The following is a 25,325-nucleotide window of genomic DNA, read 5'->3' as shown; positions in this document are numbered from 1 at the left end:
CTGCGTGCCCCCTATGGAGATTGATTGTGAACTTTAGCACGATAAATGCTCTGAGAAGTCCTGTTGTAAAGAAACGTGCTGAACTTTACTCTGAACTAGCATTTCCCAAACACATTTGGTGGCAGAAGTCTTCCCCGCTAGGTTATCTTTTAAATTTCCTCAGATCCGCTGCTGTGCCACGTTCAGGCTTACTGATGGGACAGCCCAGAGCAGGAGTCAATGTGGTCAGCAAAAGCTGAAGCTTGGTGAGGGATGATTGTTTGAACCCATATATTTTTACGCCTTTAAATTTTGACCTACAGCAGAATTGCCACTAAAAAAATCCTGATACCTACTGAGCAACAAATATTATTCCCATTTTAATGAAGACCTATAACAGGATGTATAAAACATAAATAATTGAATTCGGGCTATGTTCCCTTACATTTTTTTTCTTTCATTCTGTTATTTTTGTTGGCAAAAGCTTACCAATTGTCCCACTCAGTGACAGCGAGATTCCGCTACATCCCTGGTGGCAGCCCTCTGAAATCCAGGTCCAAGGTCCGGGAGGGGATGGGGGCACCCTGAAGGAACAGCTTGGGTGGGTAAAGTGCATGTATTAGAGGAAATTGGTCCAGAATCCTCTCCAGCCAGCCGTCTCAAGGGCAGGGTCTGTGTTAACGCATCTCTGCACCCTCTAGGTCACTCGGGTTCTGGTGCATAGTAGGGGTGTAACAGAGCTTTGCTGAATGAATGATTCCCTCCCTGACTTCCTACTGTGTGCCAGGCTCGGTGCTAGGGATGACCAATACTTAACCCCTTCCCTAAAGAGTTCACGGTTCAGGTCTTTCATTTTTTCACCTTAGCGGTCCCCTCTAACCGTGGATTCTTCCACTCTAAGATTCTATAATTCTATCATTCTAAAACTCTGTTATTCTAAGATTCCATGATCCCATGACTCTCCTCATGAGCCCTGGACATCTGCCTTTATTTTGGATGCTCGGTTGGACTAGTTATCTAAATAAGAATCTTCTCAGTTCATTTATTTGTGAATGTGTATCAAGCATCGATGAAGAGGTCACCTCTAAGAATTTGTAGATTCAGTTCAAGGTCAATTGAAGCAAGATCTTATCTCTCCCCATGAAATATTAGTCGTTCTCTTTGTAAAAAATCAATTAGGCCAAAATAGTTCACGTAAAGAAAAAAAAAAGCCTTCATCGCTACATATATTTCGGCATTTGCTCATTTGGTGGTTTCTTCCCTTAATTATGAACAGGAGGCAAAGATCCAGGGTCACACAGAGGGTATGCTGCATATGGACTTGGCCGCAGGCAAAGTTCACAGAGGGTAGCACCTGAGAGGTGAAAGGAAGCAGGGAGACCACTGAGTCAGTGGCCCCCTCACCCAAGGGCCCACCGGGAGGGGGAGGGTAGAGAACAGTCCCAAGCCGGTTCCTGCCTCCTGGCCTGGTCCTCTTCCCTTTGCATCCTGTCTGTCCAGGCCCGTGGATGATGACCAGGTATGGGGTAAGGACATGGAAGGCACACGTTCTCTGTCTCCCTGAGCATTGTCTCCCTAATGCTGACAGGATAGCTTGGTTGCCCCAGCTTGGGGGTGACAGTGTGACATGTTAGGGAGACCCTGGGCTGGAACTCTGCTGGGTTTAATACAAAATCTCCACCCTGTGTGGGCTTGGGCCAGTCATTTGCCTTCTCTGAGTCTTTTTGTTTCTTCAACTGTAAATTAAGGATGTTGAAATCAATGATCTCAAAATTAAACTGTCATGAGTCCCCATGGTGGTTATTTTAAAACACTCCGTAATATATCTATAAACCTGAATGCATTACAGATGAGGCTAAAGTCCGTTTCGACCCCCTCCCAGATCCAATCTTAGTCAGTGTTTCACTTCCCAGAAGAAACCACCGCCAGCTTGGTTTGTATCCATGCATTTATACACTATATGGACACTGTAGGATGCCGTTTTCTCTGTATGCGTGCTTGTATGTTTTTTTTTTTTTTTAGCGGTACGCGGGCCTCTCACTATTGTGGCCTCTCCTGTTGTGGAGCACAGGCTCCGGACGCGCAGGCTCAGCGGCCATGGCTCACGGGTCCAGCCGCTCCGTGGCATGTGGGATCTTCCCAGACCGGGGCACGAACCTGTGTCCCCTGCATCGGCAGGCGGACCCCCAACCACTGCGCCACCAGGGAAGCCCTGTTGTTTGTTTTTGACTGTTTCTTTGTTTGCTTTTACCATTCTGTAGATTTCACTCAAAAATATGTCTTGGAGATGTTCTCACGTCATTACTTTTGATTATTTGCAATACATTAATTATTCTTGTTGTCTTAAATTATTGCTATGTAGTCAACTGTATGAGTTTATCTCAGCTTATTTGGCCGTTCTCCTGTTGATGGTTGTTGATGTTGTTTATTTTCCATTTCCCTAGATAATACTGCAGTGAGCTGTCATGTTCTTATCTCCTATGGCGGGTGAGCAAATGAGAAGCGGTGATGCTGGGTTTTTACTCGGTCGCTATCCTGAGCAGTTTGAGTAGCCCAGGAGTGATCTATTTCTGGCTGCTGTGTTTCTCTGTCCTCCTCCTTCTGCCTCTCTGTCCATTATTCCACCTCCAGTATCTCTCTGCCTCTTGCAATGTATGTTAGTCAGGACACTTGCTAGCAAGTGTCAGAAGCCCGGCGCTTCCTGGCTTCTGCAGAAACGGAATTTATGGCAGCTGTGGCTGGGTCCTAGAACTGAAGGATGGGTTACCAAACTAGAGGGCTACCAGGACCCTGTTGCTCTCTTTATTTTCCACTTACCTTATCAGCCCAGCCTTAAAGATAGCAGACCGTAGTCCTAACAACCCATTCTTCTAGCTCTTGGACTCCAGAAGCAAGGCTACTTCCCCAGCTCAGACTCAGAAATCCCAGGGAATAAACCTGACTGGCTCTGCCTGAGTCACATGTGCTCCCTTGAATGAATCCTTGGTTTAAAAGAAGGAGATACTATGATTGACCAGGCCTAGGTCACATGCTCACCCGCATAGTGCCTATTATCAAAGGGTGGGCAAACTTGCTAGACTGCCCAAAGCATTAGCTACTCCTTCATTTCCAGAATGTCTGCTCAGAGCCCTGATAATCCTAGAAGGCTTGAAAAAGCATAAATCTTCATTTCTAGTGCCCAAACTTTACTATAAAAGGCCTAAGAGGGCTTCCCTGGTGGTGCAGTTGTTGAGAGTCCGCCTGTCGATGCAGGGGACGCGGGTTCGTGCCCCGGTCCGGGAAGATCCCACATGCCGCGGAGCGGCTGGGGCCATGAGCCATGGCCGCTGAGCCTGTGCGTCCAGAGCCTATGCTCTGCAGCGGGAGAGGCCACATAACTATGCTGGCCTGATACTGGGGCACACATTTTACCTTAATTCTCTCAGCATATGAGACAGACATTACTATGCCCATTTTATAGGTGAGGAAACTGAGGCTCAGAGAGGTTTATTGGCTAGTTAGTAAGTGGTAGAACAGGGATTTGAGCCAATGTCTGTTAGAACGTGGACCCAGAGCTCAACTCAGGCGTCTTTTGTCCTGGGCAGATGCACCAGCATTGCAGTCATGGGAAAATGCTGCTCTCCTCCCATCATGAACAGACCCAGGTGAACTTGGTAACTGTGGTTCTTGTCTCCAAATGTGGCTGCGTCTGCAGCTCCTCCCATTCCTCTATGTACTGCTGCTCCCACATCCAGAGGTGGCATCTCTTTCCTTTCTCCTGGAATTGGACTTGGCCCAGGAAGGCTTTCACCAATAGAGTGTGGAAAGAGTGATAGTATGTGAGCTCTGGGCACAGCCGTGAAGAAGCCCCTCAGCGTCTGCCTTTGTGCTCTGGGGAGCCAGCAGCAGGCTGGAAAGTAGCTTAAGCTGGATGACTGAATGAGGTGGGGAGAGAGAGAGAGAGAGAGAGAGAGAGGAGAGAGAGAGGAGAGAGAGGAGAGAGAGAGAAAGAGAGAGAGAGAGAGAGGGAGAGAGGGAGAGAGGAGAGAGAGAGAGAGGAGGGAGAGAGAGAGAGGAGAGAGAGAGAGAGGGAGAGAGAGAGAGAGAGAGAGAGGAGAGAGAGAGAGAGAGAGAGAGAGAGAGAGAGAAGAGAGGAGAGAGAGGGAGGGAGAGAAAGAGAGAGAAGGAGCAAGAGAAGCAGCATTCAGGTCCAGGCTCCACAGTGATGTCTAGATGGCTGTCCGCTGAAGCCAGATGACTCAGTGATCCCTGCCTGTTCCACGTGGAGCAGAACCGCCCAGCTGAGCCCTGCCTGAATTCCTGACCCACAGAATTATGAGAAATAACAAATTGAGGTTGTTTTGAGTGCTACATTTTATGGTGGTTTGTTATAGAGCAATAGATCGTTGTAAAAGAAATGCTGAAATTTTGCAGGTTTTTTTCCGTTTAAGTATTTTTAACTTTAATAAGGGTTAATTGGAAATAATCGACAAATACAATTGTACATATTTTTAAACGGTACTCTGTGACGATTTGACATACACTGACATTGTGGAATGATTACTGAGACCAAGATAATTAACACCTCCATCGTCTCACATAGTTAACTTTAATTTTTTTGTGGTGAGAATGCTGACAATCTCTCAGCAACTTTTGAGTATTCAGTACCATATTATTAACTATAGTCAACGTGCTGAACATTAGAGCCTCAGCACTTATTCTTCTTAGAGCTGAAACTTTGTACCCTTTGACCTACATCACTCTATTTCCTCCTCCTTCTAAATTTTTGTTGTATTTTGTGCTTGGCGAGCTGGGCCTGCTGGAGCTTGACTCCCTCGCACTCTTTGAAAATGTACTTTCTCTTTCCTTTTGGCCAAGAAGCACATGAAAAGATGCTCAGCATCACTAATGCATACACGTTTATTTTATACAGTTGAAATCATGGATGCAGTTTTGTGTCCCTCTGTATCTTTTTCTTCACATTATACCATAAGTATTTTTCCTGTTTCCTTAAAAATTCTTTACAGATGTCAATTTGAACACTTGTCTCATATCGGATGACAATGCTTTGCTTAACTAACCCTCCAACATACAGGATGCTTTCAATGTCTTGCTATTACGAACTCTGTAACAGACATCCTCACACGTAAAAGCAATGCTGGGTCCAAGGATCCCAAGACAGGGAAGTACAGGGTCAGATGCAAAATGGCACTTTCTAAGAGCTACTGGGAAATTGACCTAATTGACCATTCCAGTTTTGATAAGAAAGACGCTAATATAAATTAACATTCCCAGGAGGATTGCCCCTCTGGCATCTGCCCTTCTTATGCTAAAGTTTGTTTTGAATTCCTGAATTCTTTCTTACCAGCATGTTGTCAAAGTTTCATGCCTTCTCTGCCTTCTATTGATCCCTTTATATACACTTAAATGGGAGTGTATTTCTACTGGCCAGTGGTAAAATACCACACGAGTCCTAACCAGGATCTTCCATTAACTCATTGTGGATCAGCATATGTCACCTCCTGCTCTTGGCCTCAGATTCCTCACCAGGACGATGATGGGCTTTGACCGGGCCACTTCCTGCTCACCCCCAGGTGTGAGCACCTGCCTCATGCCAGACACTGAGTTAAGGGCTTCATGTGCATTGTGTCTTTTAAACCACACTGTTATTAACCCATTTTATAGATGAGGAAACTGAGGCCAAGAGAGTGTAAATTGCACCCACAGCTCCTTAGAGGCCTGTCCACCGTCCAGCTGTAAGCTTTGGCCATCATCTCCAGGGTGACAAAAAAGTCCATGGGATACAGATTCAACTCATTCCTGCTCATTTTTACCATTGTTTGTCATTGTCCAATGTTTTTCTCATACTTCTTTTATAAGCCTCAAAATAATTCTGCGAAATATCCCAGTATTATTATTCCCAGATGAGGAAGCTAACTCTCAGAGGGGTAAGGTGACTTGGCCAAGGCCACTCAGCTGGGAAGGAATGGAGAAAGAATTTAACTTGCGTTCTGCTGCTTTCAAACACAAGCCTTCCTCACAAAAAAAGAATGAAATAATGCCATTTGAAGCAACATGGATGGACCGAGAGATTGTCATACCGAGTGAAGTAAGTCAGGCAGAGAAAGAGAAATGTCACATGATATCGCTTATATGCGGAATCTAAAAAGAAATGATACAAATGAATGTATTTACAAAACAGAAACAGACTCACAGACTTAGAGAATGAATGTATGGTTACCAGGCAGGAGTGGGAAGGGTGGAGGGAAGGGATAGTCAGGGAGTTTGGGATTGACATGTACACGCGGCTATATTTAAGATGGATAACCAACAAGGACCTACTGTAGAGCACAGGGAACTCTGCTCAATGTTATGTGGCAGCCTGGATGGGAGGGGAGTCTGGGGGAGAATAGATACATATATATATATATGGCTGAGTCGCTTTGCTGTGCACCTGAAACTATCACAGCACTGCTAATCGACTATACTCCAATATAAAATAAAAAGTTAAAAAAAAAGAAGAGTGGGTATATGTATATGTATAGCTGATTAGATTTGCTGTACACCTGAAACTAACACAACATTGTAAATCAACTCTACTTCAATAAAAATGAAAAAACAAAACAAAACAAAAACAAAAAACACAAGGCTTCCTCCCCTTGCTCAGGCCCCATCAGGAGCGATGGACAGGACAGGTTAATAATCTCTTGTCACCAAGGTGTGGCAGGTCAAGAGCTAGCCCATTCATTGCTCTGATCTCTGGTATGTCCGAACTGTCTCTGCATTTCAGTACCTGCTTCTCTCTGTCCCCATCTTCCCATCTGGCTGCCAGCTAACTGCCTTTCCACCATATGTGAAGCGTCCTCCTGTTGTTAAAAACCCACCTCTTTCTCTGTCTCTCTCTCTCTGTCCCTCCATCTCTCTGTCTCTCTCTCAGCCATTTCCTTTTCCCCCCTCTTGCAAAATACAAAACCAGAAATGAACTGAGCACAGAAGTCTGTAAACACACTGGCTTGGCGCCTTCTGAGGCTCTGGGTTTCTGGACACAATCTTGAATCCTAATTAAGCCGTTAGAGAAAAGCTTGTTGCTGGCAACAGGGTCGGGGAGAAATAGTTTCCATCATGCAGTATCTGGAATTGGAATTGGCTAGAAGGCCCCCGCTTGCTGCTTTCGATACCTAATAGGCAGAATCTCAAATGTTATTAATCTAAGTGAACCGTGCAAGACACAGGAGGAGAGTGGTGAATAATTATTTGGTTTTAAGAAAGAAAACCAGGCAAAGAACACTCTGTATTCGTAGCATCCTGGAGCCCCTGCAACAGGCCGTTAGGTTAGAAATATGTCTGTGGTATGTGGCGCGAGACTTAATGAAACTGTAAGATAAATTGGGAAGCTCAGGCCAAGGTAAAAACGCAGAATTCCTGACACACTCTGCTTGGAGCCCCTGTGCCCGCGGGGACCGGGGAAATGAGCACAATGCGTCCTTGGTGGCAGAAAGGGAGAGGGTTTGATGCAATTACCAGTTAGCGCGGGGGCTGCCCACATGCACATGCGTGGCCCATTTCGGGCCAGCGCAGCCCTGGGCCCCAGGAAGAGCAGCCATTTTGCTGAAAAAGAGAAGATTGTGGTGAACGTGCAGGGCCCGGGTTGCCCCGTGAGTCTACTTTTTGGCTCCCTGGCGTGGCTGACTCTCCATCTCTCAGCACCTCCCACTGGCCCAGTCTCAGCAGCTCCTCGGTGTTTTCCGAACCTCCACTCTCTTCTAAAGCGTGGCAGGCAAGGTTGGCTCACCACCCACTGGCCCTGTCCCCTTCTGCCTTGTGATTGAATCAGCTCTGGTTTTGTTTGGGCGGCAGTGAATCCAGCCTTGGAGGTGTATCATAACTGATCTAAGCCATTCACATGACAACCATGGCCCCCCCTGTGACATGGTTGGTCTAGGTATGGGCTGTGGCCTACTTTTGGTCGATAAGACATAAAAGGAAGTCTGATGGGGGAGGGGTGCTTCTGAGATAGTTTTTCTTTCCTGACAACACATAAGAATGGCACAAGGAGAAAACTCTTTTGCCCTCTTTCCTCCTTTCCTACATCATAGGATATAGGGGCAGGATGTGATGTCTGGAGCTGTGGCAGTCATATTGTGATTGTGAGGTGATACATTTAACATATTTTCTTTTTATGTAGCATAAGTGCTTTTCAAATATTAATTTGCTATTTGATAATAACCCATTTAATTAATATCCAATATACTAAGGATGGCAGAACAAAGGATAGAAAGAATCTGCGTTTTGATGTCATTGTTGAGTCAGAAACTCAACCCTGGGACATATTTCTCCAGACTCCTTGTCAAGGAAGTATTAAAATCTGGGTGTCAGGTGTCCTGCTTCTTGTAGCCAAAAGCCTCTTTAGCAGGGACTGCCGGATGCCTATTTACTATCCCATCCCACCTTCTTTAGTTACAGAGCTCTGATATGTAGCAGGGCAAATTACTACTCAGAACAAAGACTTTATCATCAGTCTTTTTTTGCAGCAGAGTGGCTACAAGACTAATTTCTGGCTAATAAGATGTGAGTAAAAGTTGTGTGTGGGACTTCTGGGAAGGCTCTTTGAAAGGAACTGACTCTGATGGGGGAGTGTCTCTTTTGTCCTACTCCCATTCATTTGCCCTGCTGCCTGGAGGGCAACTGTGAAGACTGGTGCTCCAACAGCAATCTTGGACCATGAGGTGATATTGAGGATGGGAGCCACATCCAGAGGTGAGTGGAGCAGAAAGAAGGAGCCTGGGTCCCTGCGGACTCTGCAGACCTGCTCTACCAGTCCTGGATTGCCTGCTTCTGGGCTTATTTTCTGCCAGATAATAACTTCTTATACGTTTAAGCCACTGTTATTTTGAGTCTTCTGTAAATCAGAGATGAACTTAATCCTGACATTGGAACAAAAGCTAGCCCAAGAGCACCGTGCTTAAAACCCTCACAGGCTTCCCACTGCCGCCAGGAGAGAGTCCTGGCTTTCAAAGCCTGTGCGATCTGCTTTAACTTTCCTTTCTAGCCTCATCTGCAACCAAAAAACATCCAACTCATCTTTGGAGACTCAGGTCAAAGGTCGTTTGGGCCTCCGAGAAGCTTCCCTGATCGCCTCTGGCTAGGGACCCCTGGCTCTGGGATCCCCAGCATCTTGCTCATACCTCTGCACTGGCAAGAATTAGATTTCTGTGGAACTTTCAAGTTGAGGATCCTTGATCTTTCCATCAGTGCTGTGAGGCCAGCAGTGCAAGTCCCGCTCTCTATTCTCTGCAGAGGAAGCCAAGGCCAAGAGAAGGGCCAGCTGGTCAAGATCACACAGCAATGGAGCCAAGCCAGCGCTTCCAGCTCTGAACTTAGCTCTTTTCCTCCTCCATTCTCTCATTGTATTAGACTGGAGGACGGAAGGGAGTGGCCAACCTCGAGTCATTCTATCTGGCAACTTCATTTGGCATCAGATTTGAGGAAAGGAGGAGAGAGTTGGAAGCTGTCAAGTTGAGTTTCTTGGACTCTCCGGAGACGTCTTCCTCGTGGAGAACCCAGAATGGCTGCCCCGAAGGTCACCCCCAGGTTCAATTGCTGGGGCCTTCTCAGCATCGCTGGGTGGGTCTTAAGTGCCCTGATCCCCTGCCAGGTGCTGGCCTGGGGGCAGGGTCTGAGACAGGTGTGGAGGGGGTTGCTGTAGAGGTCAAGTGCAAAGGAGCATAGGGGCTGGCTTCGGGTTGTCAACTTAAGAAAACGAGTGGCTTTGCATCAGTCTTTCACTCACTCAGAGGAGCCTGGTACTGGAGGGAGCAGGGTGGTCAGTGTGTGAGCTCTGATGTCGGACTCTTGGCTTTAAATCTCAACCCCACCAAGTAATAGCCACGCAACAATGTGTAACGTATGTCCTCTCCTTGTGCTTTGTTGTCCCCATTAGTGAAATTAATACAGTCATTCTACCAAAATTAATCAAGCACCCAGTACATGCCAAACACTGTCCTAGACCTGGGAGGATTTGTGGGGATAAAGCAGTAAACACAGCAGATAAAACCTTTTCCCCTACGGAGGTTTCATTTGAGTAAGAGGAGAGGGGAACAGAGAATAAATATGTAAACAAACACATATATAATATCTCAGGTAAAGATAATGTTATAGTCGAAATAAAGCAGATAGGGGGATGAATTTTTGTTGAATGGCATTGGTGGGCCAAGCACTGTTCACACCTGTTGTATTTGCCGGCTCCCTGCCTTTGCTACCCCCCAGGAGAGGAGCAATCCAGATCAGGGACCAAGTGTGATTCATCTCTGAAGCTGGGTCGAGGATGGTCTAGGACAGATTTCCAGTGTTTCCTATAGAGCTGCCACCAGGTAATGAGTACAAAAAGGGTTCTGTGGTCACAGCCTCAGAGGTGCCAAGCTAAGTAAATTAAAACAGGTTTCTGCTGCAGGACTTGTCAGAGCCTTTATAGGCCAAGGTTCACTGTGACTCTCTGAGGTGGACTGAGGGCAAGGGCGGTTGCATACAGTCGGCAGCAGTTCCCAAACTTACTTGACTAGGGAACCACTTTGGAGTAGAGCATCAAGGTGCTAGTGTTCCAAGGAACCTGCTTTGGGAAATGCTACTATAGAGGTCCTGGTCCAGGGCAAAGTTTAGCAGTGAACTGGTGAAGACAGGTCTCCTGAAGAGTTGCTGAGACCCCCATCCATGGTCTAGGACCCCTCCTTCCTTCTAGAGATACCATTCGAGGGATGGGCTGCTCTCCCTGTAAGGGTACAGACTGTCCTTGGACTGGTCACAGGGAGGTGACACTAGCCTCAGACTAGTGGGAATCTCCCCAAGATGTGGCAGCAGCTGAAAGATCCCAGCTTCATGGAGTGGCTGGTAAGGAAGGGGCAAAGGGGTTTCTCAGGGTCTTTCTACTCCCCATGTGTCTGTGGGGCTCCGGGCCCCTTGGACCCCATACTTCCAAGAGAGCTCACAGATTTCACACCTCTCCCCCCAGCAGGGTTGTGGATACTATTCCTTGGCCTTGGCATCCAGCCTGGAGCCCTTCCAGACCTTGCTGGCTCTGAGGCTAATCCTGAATTTGGGCCCCAGTGAGCCGGGACCCAGGGTTCTGCTGAGTGATGGGTGTACCCCTGTCTCTGTCAGCTCGGGCTGGACATTCTGCTTCTGGAGCCAGAGCAGAGATAGTACAGGCTCCTGGGAGCCTCTGGGGCTGCCTCTAGCCAAGCCTCAGGGTCCAGGTGGAGGGCTATGTGTAGAGGAGCTGGGCTTGGAGCATTGGGATGCCGTGATGGGGCCCCTGGCTGGGCTGGGACAGGAACGGGGCAGGGCTCAGGGCCAAATGTGGTGAGGGCCTCCCCTGGGCTGAAAGGAGCCTCCTGAGAGGCCCCAGGCTGGGGATCATCCAGCTTCAGGCCAGTGTCTTGAGTGTCACCTGGCACCCTGTGGAGCCCTTAGCCTCAGCTTTAGAGCCCTGGGGGAGAAACTCTGTACATATGCTCAGGGTTCAGGGTCTTGTCTTGTCCCTCGGGCTCTGAGGGTCAAGGAGGGTCTTCCGGGGGAGAGGCAGGGCCACCTGAGGGCAGGGGAGTGGAAACCAGGTTTTGGGCTCAGCACTGGTTCTCCCCTGAGCTCAGGAAGACTGTACCTGCCTCTCTTGCAGCTAGGTGCAGCAGGGAAAGGAGTGAAGGGAACCTGGTGGAAATGTCTCCCTTTTTGGCCTGGCCTCAGAAGCATGTTGCATGGCCCCCAGCCCTCTTGTCCCCTTCTACTGCAAACTTGGAAGCCATACGCTAAGTCCCCTTTTGAGAAAAGCCACTGGGAGAGCCGCCCAACCCACACAGACTGTGATGTGAGCTAAAGATAAGCCGTGGCTGCACGAGTGCGTCAGACTACTGCGGTGTGGGGTTCATACCTTAGCATCGCACAGCTGTCCTGTCCTCAGTATTCCAGCGAGGCCGCCTCTCAGGGGCTTTCAGGCTGATGGCGAGTCAGCAAGGTAGCTTGGCTGAGGCTTGGGGCTCAGTTGCTTCACTGATCTCGAAGAGGGGCAGGGTGGCATGGAGGAATGTGCCTTTGGGGTCTGACAGGCTGGCACACGCACCCTTGCTCTCATCTATTCCAGCTGTGTGTCATTCACTGGGCAAGTTACGTAGCCTCTCTGAGTCGGTTTCCTTCCCTGCAAAATGGGCACAGTGACCACCGGTCACAGTGCGGTTGGAGAAAGAGACAACATGAAGTATCCGGCGCTGTGCTGACACACAGGAGGTGCTCAATAGAGGAGAGCCAGTTTCTTCCCCACCCTCAGAGGTGCTTCAGCAAAGCTTATCATTCACTCATTTGTTCCTGCCATATTTATGAAGCCTCTATCCTATGTGCTGGATTCTACTGCCGGCAGAGGGGTACCATAGCAACCACGACAGACAGATTCTCAACCTTCATAGAGCTGATGATCTGTTGGGAAGAGGCAGTCGATGGGGCCTTCCCTGCATGCAGTGTGCACGGGTATGCACATGTGTGCAGAGGCATGATCCCTGGAGGACCAGGGCGAGGACGTCCACTTCCTGGCTGCTGGAGCTCTTTCTGAGCCCTGAGGAGAGAGGCGTCAGGGTTAGAAGAGGCAGGGACCGTGTTCAGGAGAGACTTTATGGGACGGAGGGGAAAGGAATGCTCCGTGGGGCCTGGGGGACCAGAGCAGCCCCGAGGAGCATCCTCACATGCTCTGTCTGAGCCCGAGGGACACTTGGGGACTCCGATGGCTTCTGGAGGGCAGAAGCTGCCCAGGCCTCCACTGCTTCCGTGCAATGTTTGGATGAATTTGGTGTCAGTGAAACTAATCAGATGAATTAAGATCTCCTCAGGAGCACCCACTTGTTCCAAGATGGAGAGGGATGGCTTGGCAAAGTGTGTTCTGGGTTCTGCCCAAACCCAGATGATTGGAAAACCTCTCTTCCTGCCCCTACTCCTTTTTCTTGGACCCCCAACACCAGCAGGTGTATGTAACCTCAGGAGACACACCAGCTCTGTGAAGAAGAAGCTGTTCCCTGCCTGCTGGCTGCAGAAGGAAACTTCTGTCTCCCACGAACCCAGTGGATTCTGGCTTCAGATCCTGACTGTTCCTGCAAATGAAGCTGGAAAATGAAGTCGGAGGGGGTCCAAGCACTTCTCTTGGTGCAGAAATTGTGAAGCATGGTGGGGAGGCCGTGAGCCCTGCCAGGCCAGGCCTTGCATCATGTTCGCCATTGCATTCCCAGCCCCGAGTGCAGTGTGTGGCACAGATCAGGAGCTCAAAGAATATTCTGATCGATGAATGAATGAATGAATCTTTTTTTCTTTCTCATAACAACCCACAAAGTGGGTATAAATATCCTAGTTTTCCAGCTGAAGAAACTGAGGCTCAGAGAAGTTAAGTAACTCTCCCAAATTTACACAGCAAGATGACAGAAGAGCTGGGATTCAAACCCTGGCCTGGCTCCAGAGGCTGGGTTTTTTTTTCCACAATGCACGTGTCACAGGGGAGTCAGAGAAACAAGACGTGTTTTCTTTCTCTTTTTTCTTTTCTTTTATTTATTTGTTTTTGGCCATGTCATGTTTTCATTGCTGCACGCGGGCTTTCTCTGGTTGCAGCAAGCGGGGTTACTCCTCGCAGCAGTGCACGGGCTTCTCATCGCGGTGGCTTCTCTTGTTGCAGAGCACGGGCTCTAGGTGCGTAGGCTTCAGTAATTGTGGCTCACGGGCTCAGTAGCTGTGGCTCAGGGGCTCTAGAGCGCAGGCTCAGTAGTTGCGGTGCACGGGCTTAGTTGCTCCGCAGCACGTGGGATCTTCCCGGACCAGGGCTCGAACCCTTGTGCCTTGCATTGGCAGGCGGATTCTTAACCACTGTGCCACCAGGGAAGTCCCAAGAAGTGTTTTGTGCTTCTGGGGTTTGAGATGCCTGCAGATGCCTAAGACTCGGCCACAGAACATGTGTTCACTTACTCCCTGGGTCTAGGGTAATAGCAGCTCACAGCTATCAAGCACCAGCTGCGCTGTGCACAGTACTTACCTTGTTTAATCTTCACACAGCCCTGAGGGGCTGGTCCTGTCGGTGTCCCTCACCCCCTTATTAGATAAGGATCTGAGGCTCAAGAGGTCCAATGACTGGCCGCAGGAATGGCTGGCGAGCTGGGGTCCTTCCAAGGACCCCCTCCAGTCACCCCAGGACCAAGCCGGAAGTGCAATGGGGTGATAATGGAAGGGTAGGTCAAGTTCACCTGGCTGAGGGAAGGATTCCTGAAGGAGGTGGCTTATCGGCAGGGCCTTGAAGATGGGCCAACTGCATCATGGGGCTGAAGGAGGGAAGGGACACCAGATGACCAGGGACAGGAGTGGACTTTGGGGGTCTGTGGAGTGATAAGCTGAGAGCAGAGCCCAAGATGGGAAGCCCAGCCTCACTCTCCTGAAGGGACAAGAAAGGAAAGCTGGAACTAGCCTTCGACTTGGATTAATTTCCTTTCTGCTAAAAAACAAACAAACAAACAAAAAACAACAGAAAAAAAAAACAGACGAAGTGTGCCAAGGAGGGTGTTGGGCTGCTAATTCTGAGGGTCTAAAGATTTTTGTGCTCAGAGGCAGCTCTCAAATGGAAGAGCAGAGGCCATGCAGTAGGACCTGTTCCCCACTCCTTCCCAGCCCCCAGAAGCTATGTGGCCTTGGGCCATGTAACCCTCCGCTCTAAGCCATTGACCCCTTGCCTGCGGAGTGGGACATCAGTACACCTACCTCCAAGGGTTACCGGCTCTGTTAAATGAGAGCAAATTGACAAGACCCTCCCTTTCTTCCCCAAACAGCACAATGACAACAAAAAGGACATTATAGGTGCTAAGTCAGATTGCTTGGGACTTACTAGCCCTCCGAGCTTGGCAAACCCTCCCTTGGTCTCCTCATCTGTAAAATGGGGCCGACAGGAGACTGTCCATCATGGGTTACAGTGAGGATCAAATGAGCTGGTAGTGTAGAGAGGTTAGCACAGTGTCAGACGCACAGAAGGCAAGCAGTTCACGTGTGCTGGTATTATTGCCATTTGTACTATGAAATGCTTCACAGCCTGAAACGCGACTCCTGGACAGCTTTCAGCTTCTACATCTGCTCTTTGCTCTGCACGTAATGTCCCCCACCCAAATCCACTTATCCTCAGGGCTCAACCCTGATGTCACTTACCCTGGAGGCTCCCCTGAGGACTCTGGAAGACAGAGATATGTATTCCCACGGCTCAGGTCCCCGCCTCCATCAAAGCAGTTTTAGCCCAGAGAGATCTGTCCTCTCTTGGAACCCCGTCTTCCTCTAACACCATGACGTCTGGATGGCAGGGATGACATCTGAGCGTCCCCGGGCCCTAGAGTGTGTCCTCAATCAGCCTGTGAGATGAACAAACACGCAATGCTCTATCCCAGTGTCATTTCATCAGATCCCCCAACAACCTGTCATCTTCCTTGTCCATAAGATGCCGTGGGTAAAACAGTTCTGATTCACTGTTTTTGAAAAAAGTAATTGAAATGTAAAACACTTGCACTGAAAATGATTGGATTCATTCGAAACATGATGGTACTTAACAGAAATGTGATTCTCAACAGGAAAAAAGAAAAAAGAAAATGATTGGAAACGTATTGTTTTATTCATGCAAAAGACAGAATACAGAAAAGAATGTGGAAGGGTATAACCCGCTGGTGCTGTTCAGCCAGTTCATTATTTGATGGCATAGAGCTTGGCCTGAAGGCTGTCGTGTTGACTGTGCAATATTCTGGGGTGCATTGCCTTCTGGGGAAAATGGGTCTTAAGAGCTGGACAATTCATTCCATAAAATGGTCCCCGTTGGGGAAGTTGGGGTTTGGAGAGGTTAAGGATTTGCCCCCCTCTGATGAATGATGGAGTCCGGACTGTCCGCCTGGGTCCACACCCTGAGCTGCTGGGTGGTGTCTGCCCCGAACAAGCCTGGATCCGCTGTTTTGTGCGGACCTGCCGAGGGCAGCTGTCTACGCTGGCAGCCCAGGCCGGGCGCGGGCTCTTCCCAGCAGGGAAGTCACCAAGATTTCTCCCTTTTTCATCTGGCACCTCTCCCTAGGGAAGTAGGTCTCATTCATCTTAGACCCATTGCTGCAGGACAAATGTTTCCAGAAAGGTTCAACTCCATGCCATAGAACCTTTCCCAAAGGTTTCTGAAATCACCAGAGCAAGGACTTTCCTGGAGGGTCTGATATGGTGTGGGGATCGGGGTGGGGGGCAGTTTTTCCAGCTTTAGGAATATTTAAACACAGTGGGGGTCTTTCTGGGAGGGATGCTGAGATCCCCTGTGGGCCCTGGGAGCTCCTGGGGGACACCCCTGCTCTGCCTGGTCCAGTGACCGGTGGCCCCAAGCCGTGCTGACCGCAAACAGGACAAGGGCACAGTTCTCCTCGGCCCACCGCTGCCCCTCCCCACCGGCTCCCGCTCAGCAGCACTTGGAGAAACCTGCAGCACATAAGCCGCCACTTCCTACCCCACTAAGCCTTCTGCCTGTCATCACCACCCTTCTCCAGACACCTCTGGACATTCGTCTGGGAGGAAGCGTCTCCCTGTCACAGCCCCGTTTCCTCGCGCTCAAGTCGGGATCTGATGCTAAATCTCGAGTTGACGCGATGCTGTTTATAGTATTTCGCGGTCCCTCCCAGGGTTATCCAGAGCGCGCCAAACCCACCTCTCACCTTTCATTTCAGCTCTGAAATATGCCCCGGGAGCAGGGGGCTCGGGAGTGGGGTGGGGAGGGATCGTGTTGCGGTCCTCTGAGTGCACGGCCAGCCAGGTCTGGGTGACAAAGGGAGAGGGGCTCACCACAAAGCTTCCAACCACCAATCACCACAGCCAAGCTGATGGGGGCCAGGAGAGCTCAGAAGGGGCTGAGGGGTGCAGTCGTCAAGCCAGGAGGCCCCCCAAAGGCACAGGCAGCCCAGACGGAAAGGTGGGCAGCCTTCTGCAGACCAATGGGCCAAGGACAGGGGAAGGGGAAGAGAGGCCCTCAGGAGGAAAGGGGCTTCAACATCATTCATTCATTCATACACGCAGTGTTCATACATCCATGTGTTCATTCAATAAAACATCTAGTGAGCACCTACTATGCAGGACTTTGCCTATCACCAGCCTTGTCCCCAAGCATCCCTGTGTAAATAGAGTCACAGCCGCCATGCATTGATTGTTTCTTCTGTGCCACGCACTGGGCTAAGTATGGGCTTTCTACACACTTACTATTTAATCCTCATATCAAGTATCAGATAGAGAGCATTTTTCTCTTTTATAAGAAAACAGAAGCACAGAGAGGTTTGTAACTTGCCCAAGGCCACACAGCAGTGGCAGATCCTGGAATAATACCCAGATCTGTCTGAACCCCCTAAGCCTGTGCTCTCAGGACTGTGCCAAACTAGAGAGAGGTTCCACCTTGCCCAAGATGCAGGCGGAGAGCAGAGGAAGCAGAAGCAGAGGTAGGAAGAGAAGATGGGCATTTCTGTCCCGAGTCTCAGAAGAGAAGGAACCTAGGCCAATTCTGAGGGCCAGGCACTGGCACGGCTTAGGGTCTGTGGCTGTGTCTACTCTGGCCGGAGTCTGACCGCGTGCTGCTAAACTGAAACTTTCAGCTGTTGTTTTTGGCACCAAAGATCCAATTTGATGTGACTTCTTACTGACAGTTTTGGCGGTTCTCTTTTTAAAGAAGAGATTAATAGTCACATTAAGTATCTTACATATCTTTACAGGTGAATTTCGTGACCCCTGGTGGAGCCCTTGCCGAGGTCCAGAACCACCTTAGGGGTCCATCTGCATTTCCTCATTTAACCCTTTCTATAGCCTTCTGAGAATGCTTTATTATCCCCATTTTACAGAAATCCAGAGCAAAGAGGATTGTCCAGATCACTTGCCTGATAAATAGTATTATTATGGCTGCAATTCATTGGGCATCTATATTGTGGGGGGCACCGGACCAGGCATTTTCTGTCAATTGTCTCTCATTCTCACAGCTCCCCTAAGGTAGGAGAGATCATAGCAATCTTACAAAGGAGGAAACTGAGGTTCAGAGAGGCCAGACAGAGTCAGGGTATGACTGGGATTTGGATCCCAAGGACAACTTCTTTTTCTTTATTGCACACTTTGTGTAAGGCTTGTTTTTTAACTTTGGATTTTTTGTTAATAACTTGGGTACTTATATCCTGATCTCTGCCTTCTTCTTTATTGCCTCAATGGCTCGGTTGTTATGTATTGAGTGAGCATCTACTATATGCCAGGGCCTGTGCTGGGCACTGGGGAGAAAGAAAAGAGGAAGACCTCACACAGACCCCACTCTCAAGAAGTTCACAGAGGGCTTCCCTTGTGGCACAGTGGTTAAGAATCCGCCTGCCAATGCAGGAGACACGCGTTCGAGCCCTGCTCCAGGAAGATCCCACATGCCATGGAGTAACTAAGACCGTGAGCCACAACTACTGAGCCTGTGTGCCACAACTACTGAAGCCCGCATGCCTAGAGTCCATGCTCTGCAACAAGAGAAGCCACCGCAATGAGAAGCCAGTGCACTGCAACAAAGAGTAGCCCCCGTTCGCCGCAACTAAAGAAAAGCCCATGCGCAGCAAGGAAGACCCAATGCAGCCAAAAATAAATAAATAAGTAAATAAATAAATTTATTAAAAAAAAAAAAGAAGTTCACAGAAATGGGAAGATCCACAAATCAACCAGCCATAAGTTGCACTGCTGTAGGTGTAATAGAGGTGTGATTGGGGCAAACTTTCAAGTTTCCACCTCTGCAAAATGAGAATACCAGCAGGTCTTACCTCTGGCGGTGGGCAGGATTAATGAGTGCAGGGATATGAAGCACTAAGCATGATGCCTGGAAGGTGGGGATCTTGTGCTATGTGATGGGGATGGTGCAATGATTATGTTACCCTTCCCAAAACGATGGTGGAATTTGTTTCTCCTGAGAAGCACAAAAATGTTTATATAATAAATGTTAATAATTATACACCATGTGTAGAATCATAACAGATCAGAATTAGAAGAGACGCAGAAAATCTAAAAGATCGTCTGGTCAACCTCCCTGTTCTTGCTATAGTGTACGTATGCATAGCCAGCCTCGTACAAATGTGTGGGTTGGTTAAATATTTGCGTGTGTTAGTGAGTATGCATTCTATTGCTTCTTTTATTGCATTTTTGCTTAATCTGCTTTATAATAATAGTTTTAGTAACTCACAAACAGTGTCGGGGGCAGTCTAAAACTCCCTTCGAAAATGACTCAGCCACGTGAATTGAGCTTTAATCATTTTCATGAGAAAATAAATATAAATGTAAAAACACACAAAAACGTCCATTCAGTGTTACATATAATAGCAAAACACAAGAGTTACATAAGCTGTAGTTTACCACTCAGTGCAACATTATACAGACATTAATGGAAAAGTTAAATGAAAAAAAAAGATACAAAGTACAAACAGCTTGATTGCCATTTTATTAGGTTAGTCTTAATCTACACTCTAGAGCAGCGTCCCCAAACTTTTTGGCACCAGGGACCAGTCTCACGGAAAACCATTTTTCGACGGGGGCAGCGGGGCTGGGGATGGTTCGGGTGATTATGTGAGTGACGGGGGCGGCAGGTGAAGCTTTGCTCGCTTGCCTGCTGCTCCCCTCCTGCTGTGTGGCCTGGTTCCTAACGGGCCGCGGACTGGTAGTGGCCTGCAGCCCCGGGGTTGTGGACCCCTGCTCTAGAGGACACTTGTTAATGTCAGAAGTATACTTTACTCAGGAATGCCCACTGCAGAGGGTGTTAGTTAGCATTTAAAGTTACTCCCCAAGTGCTTCCCTGGTGGCTCAGTGGTTAAGAATCCGCCTGCCAATGCAGGGGACACGGGTTTGAGTGCTGGTCTGGGAAGATCCCACATACCGCGGAGCAGCTAAGCCTGTGTGCCACAACTACTGAGCCTGCGCCCTAGAGCCCATGCCCTAGAGCCCGCGAGCCACAACTACTGAGCCCGCGCGCCTAGAGCCAATGCTCCGCAACAAGAGAAGCCAACGCAATGAGAAGCCCGCACACCGCAACAAGGAGTAGCCCCCACTCGCCGCAACTAGAGAAAACCCGCGCGCCCCAGCAAAGACCCAACACAGCCAAAAATAAATAAAATAAAATAAATAAATTTATAAAAATAAAAAAGAAGTTACTCACCAGAATGTCACGTCCTGGAGCCAATCCCAAAGAATTCCCGGTGGCCAAAGCTGGAACAATTTGAGCAATGAAATTAAGAATATGCTATTGGAGGGAATTCCCTGGTGGTCCAATTGTTGGGACTCCGTGCTGTCACTTCTGAGGTCAATCCCTGGTCGGGTAACTAAGATCCCACAAGACGGTGGTGTGGCCAAAAAAAAAAAAAAAAAAAAAAAAAAAGAAAAAAAAAGAAAAAAAAAGGATATGCTATTGGATTATAGCCCAAAGTATAAAATAAATATTCATGAGTCCAAACTGATGTAAATAAGTGATTTAATAAGTAGGGGGAAAGAAGATAAATCTTTCTTACAGAAGAATTCACTGATGATAGGAAGGCAATAAATCCAATCCACACTCAGGGAGGGGTATAAGCTCTTTCTTCCAGGAAATGGGGTTTAACCCCTCTCCCTTGAGTGTAGGCTCGACTTATTGCCTTGCTTTCAGAGTACAGAGTTATGGGAAGGGGAAAGAAAAGCAACTTTACAGTGGAGAAGACTGGCAAACAAGACCTTACCCAAGGGATGGAGATCAGCTTCATCAGTGATAAGCTGTGTTAATAGCCTGAACCAGTTACATGATGTGATGAAAAGGGCACTTTACTTCTATGGTCCCCAAAACTAATCGCCCCAGTAAACCATGAAAAAATCATCAGACAAACCCAAACCGAGGGACATTCTACAAAATACCTAACCAGTACTGCTCCAAACTGTCACGGTCATAAAGAACAAGGGAAGTCTGAGAAACTATCACAGACCAGAGGAAGCTAAGGAGACATGACAACTAAATGTAATGTGGTTTCCTGGATGGGTTCCTGGAAAGGAAGAAGGACATTAGTGGAAAGACTAGGGAAAGCTGAATAAAGTCTAGAGTTTACTTAATAGTAACGTACCAATGTTAGTTTCTTAGTTCTGACAAGTATTCCTTGGTAATGTGAGACATCGGGGAAAATGGGTGAGGGGTATACGGGCATTCTCTGTATTACCTTTGCAACTTCTCTATAAATTTAAACATATTCCAAAATAAAAAGTTTACTTAAAAAAAACTGACCTATTCTGGAAGCTGCTAGAAATGCTTCAGCCATTTTTTTTTTTTTTTTTTAATTTTTATTGGAGTATAGTGTCTTTACAATGCTGTGTTAGTTTCTGCTGTACAGCAAAGTGAATCAGCTATATGTGTACATATATCCCCTCTTTTTTGGATTTCCTTCCCATTTAGGTCACCACAGAGCACTGAGTAGATTTTCCTGTGCTATACGGTAGGTTCTCATTAGTTATCTATTTTATACATAGTAGTGTATGTATGTCAATCCCAATCTCCCAATTCATCCCAATCCCTCCTTTCCCCCCTTGGTGCCCACACGTTTGTTCTCTACATCTGTGTCTCTATTTCTGCTTTGCAAATAGGTTCATCAGTACCATTTTTCTAGATTCCACATATATGCGTTAGTATACGATATTTTTCTCTTTCTGACTTACTTCACTCTGTATCTACAATTAAAACCAGAGACTTAGGGCTTCCCTGGTGGCGCAGTGGTTGAGAGTCCGCCTGCCGATGCAGGAGAGGTGGGTTCATGCCCCGGTCCGGGAAGATCCCACATGCCGTGGAACGGCTGGGCCCGTGAGCCATGGCCGCTGAGCCTGTGCGTCCAGAGCCTGTGCTCCGCAACGGGAGAGGCCACAGCAGTGAGAGGCCCGCGTACCGCAAAAAAAAAAAAAAACCAGAGACTTGTTAATGACGTATGTTAGAAATGATTTTCTGTGGGTGAATGATTGCTGTTCAAAGGCACAGCTGGCCTGGGGTGTTGTACAGGCCTTCCCGCTCATGCATAAACAGTCTTTAAGAATCTACAGGCCAGTGTTCTCTAGCCTTTGTCATGATGCCCTAGACTTAGGGTTCTAAATCAGCCCTCTGTTCGGGTGCTTATAGGAGTATTGGTTACCTGTCTCTGTTGAGGAGTTTTGCTGAATCTTGCAGCTAGAGTATGGGCATGTCTGCTGTAGGTGCCCCTAAAAGAACTGAAGGCTAGACCTCCAAGGAGTCACTGAACAGGTCTAGGACAGCTTTTGTCCCTGCCTGCTAGTAAATCTTTACACATGGGCAAAATTTGAACAAAAATTTGTATTCACTTTCATATACTTCTTGTTAGTGAGGTTGTAGGGGGAGGCCCCTGATGTCTCAGGGGGACCCTGAATCGCCCTTTCTATGTATCAGCCTTCAGAACAGGTTTTCTCCAAGTTCTGTGTATGAGTCAAGACTCTTTCATCTGAAAATGATCAAAATCCAACTCAAAAGGAGATGTATGGGCTTATGTTTCTGGAAAGTTCCAAGGGGGTGGTCTCTTCTGGTATGGATGGACCCAGAAGTTCAAATGATGTCAGTGAGGCTCCCCTCCCCCACATCTCTCTGTTTGTTTTCATTCTCCAGCAGGCTCTTGTCATGTGGCAGAGAGATGGCTCGTGGTAGCTCCAGGCCTGTGTTGTCCTGATTGTCTCAAAGCTAGAGAAGATAGTTGTCTTGCCTTGAAGTTCCGCCAGAGTCCCAGGGAAGACTCTGATTGGTCCAGACCTGAGCCCATCACAGTGGATCACTCTGGTTACATTTGTTCTACTGGGCCAGCCCCACAGGAACCACATTGATTTTTGTAGAAAGGGGGAGAGATGATGCTCCAAAAATGAAGGCTGAGGAACCCAAACCACTGCTGCATCTCAGGCCAAAACTTCAGGTAGAACTTAATGTCACGTGAAGGCCAGCCTGAGAAAAAGAAAAGGAATTGGAAAAGAGCATATCGTTCAAATATGTAGAGGACAGAGCCCCTCTACAAGGGGTGCAGAGTCAAATGTTTTGCTCCCAGCTCACTCCTGAGTTGCTGAGTGACCTTGGGCCAATCACCTCCCTATCTGGCCTTCCAGAGAGCCATTCCATAAAATGAGGGCATTAACCGAGTGGTCTCTACAGATCCCTTTAGCTAAAAAAAGCCAGTTTGGTGAGTCTGAGGTCTCAGGAAGTGGAGAAAGACTGGAGATGTTAAAAAAAAGAAGGAAAATATTCATTAACAAACCCAAACCGAATCTAAGTCTTGCGAGCATTTCCCTTGATACCTGGATATTTAACGGCTTCCAGTTCCCCTTTGAACACCAGACTGGAAATGAGAAGCAGAGACATAAGTGCTAAGAAACTCCAGGCTCCACCAGAAACGTGTCTCTTGGTTCGGTGTTAAGGAAAAGCATTTTTAATATTGAGGCTTCTATTTCAATCTCCTGCTGATCTGAAAACAGCTCTTTCCCCAATGGTGGTTTTTAGTCCCTGACTATGGAGAGGGCCCAAACACACCACACCCGCCCCCTGCCCTTAGCTGCTGTTACAAAGCATTTCATCCCCGAGGGAACTCTTCCCATTTTGTGGGTGACTCCGGTGAAGAGAGCGAGACCAGCCTTTCTCGTAGCGACACACAATTCATGCCCCATCGTGATTTGCCTTTTCGTGAATTCAACCACTTAGTCCGAGTGTGTTAAGTGCCAACTGTATGCGGGGCAGAAAGGGGTCGCAGGAGACACGCAGGTGGAAAAGGTGCAGACTCTGCCTTTGAGGACCCCGGTCTGCGATGAGGCCTCGCCCTGTTGACCCTCCAAGGCTGAGGTGACACTGTGGGGAGGCTGAGGGCGTGTCCTCCTTCCCGGGGTCAGCAAGCTGGGCTCAGATCCCGGCTCTGCCACCTACTCCTGTGTGACCTTGGCCACGTCATTGGGTTTCTGGGAGACTCAGCTTTTTCACCTATGAAGTAGGGATAATAGAAATCCCCTTGGAGGACTGCTGTGGTGATTACATTTAAATATTAAATGCTCAAGCATAAAAGCCCTTGGCTGGACATCTTAGCACAGAGCAGAACTTCCCAAATGTCAGTTCCCTGCCCCTCCCTCCATCCCCTTTCTGGACACAGAAGGAGTCCCCCCAACCCCGAAAGATTTGCTAATACATTCCCCGGCACGTACTGTGATGAAACGGAATGAGGGGAAGTTTACGGTGCATACATATTCCGTCTCACAGAAACCGAATGTCTGAGTGGGGTGCCGGGGACCCAGAGGGGCCCAGCGATGGGTCCAGTGCTGCACATGTCATGGGGAAAAAAAGCCAGCATGAGTGGGCCCCCTTCAAAGGGACGTAATTACAGCACCTCCCTCCCAGGGCTGCTGGTACATGGAAGTGAGATAAGCCTCATGAAGCGCTCAAGGCTCCATAGACAGGTGTTAGGATCGAGGCCACCAGTCCGAAGACCAGTTGCTTTTGGTCTTCCTGTGCAAAACCTCCTCCACTGCCTTCACCTCTGCCCCTCAAACGCTCCCCCAAGCCCGGCAACGAGGAAGGAGTTGAAGATGTCATCACCGCCCTCTCCCTGGAAGGTCACAGTCCTTCCAGCAGGGACCAGTACCCCAAACCAGACCTGAGGTGAGGTCACGTTTGCATGAACTAACCACCTCTTCGGCCACTTGGGACTCTGCCTCTGTGCTGACGAGGAGCCCTGGTCTCTAGATTGCTCTACACTGACGGGCCGAGAGTGGATTTCAGAGCGTGTCTTTCTTTTTTTTTAATTTGAGAGGTTTTTGCCAGGAATTAATGACGTGCACAAAACACAGTGTCTTGGAACCAAAGTGGAGGTTGGGGGGAGTGACAAGTCACCCACACCCTGGGCCTCCATCACGGCCAGAGCCAGCCAACGAGGGGATGCGGGTCTGGCGACCATGTGGGCAGACACTCCCGCTGCGAGATCACACCAGAAGCGCAAACCGCGAGGGACCGCGGCCTGACGGAGACACCTGTGTTTAATAACGACAGTCTCCCCATGAGGCTGCTGAAGATTTTCTAACTCTCTGATGGGTCCGAAGGATGGCCATGCAGGGAAGCTCTAGAAGGCCCAGAGCTGCCTTATGAAGTTGCCTGGAGGATGGGTTGCCTGTCCTGAAGCGGATGCTCAGACATGCCTCCACCCATCCCCGTCCTTGCTTGCAGAGAGTGTGAGAAAGAGAGGTTTGCTGTCCCTTCTCTTCCCTCCCAGGGCCTCATAAACTCCCAAGGCCCAGGGAACTTGGATGAGCAGGTAGCCATGCCTTGAGGTTGT

The sequence above is a fragment of the Monodon monoceros genome, unplaced genomic scaffold, assembly GCF_005190385.1.
Source record: "Monodon monoceros isolate NGI ecotype Baffin Bay Population unplaced genomic scaffold, NGI_Narwhal_1 Super_Scaffold_21, whole genome shotgun sequence".
In the NCBI taxonomy this organism is placed as follows: Eukaryota; Metazoa; Chordata; class Mammalia; order Artiodactyla; family Monodontidae; genus Monodon; species Monodon monoceros.
The sequence above is the reverse complement of the archived record's forward strand: the minus strand, read 5'-3'. Positions refer to the sequence as shown.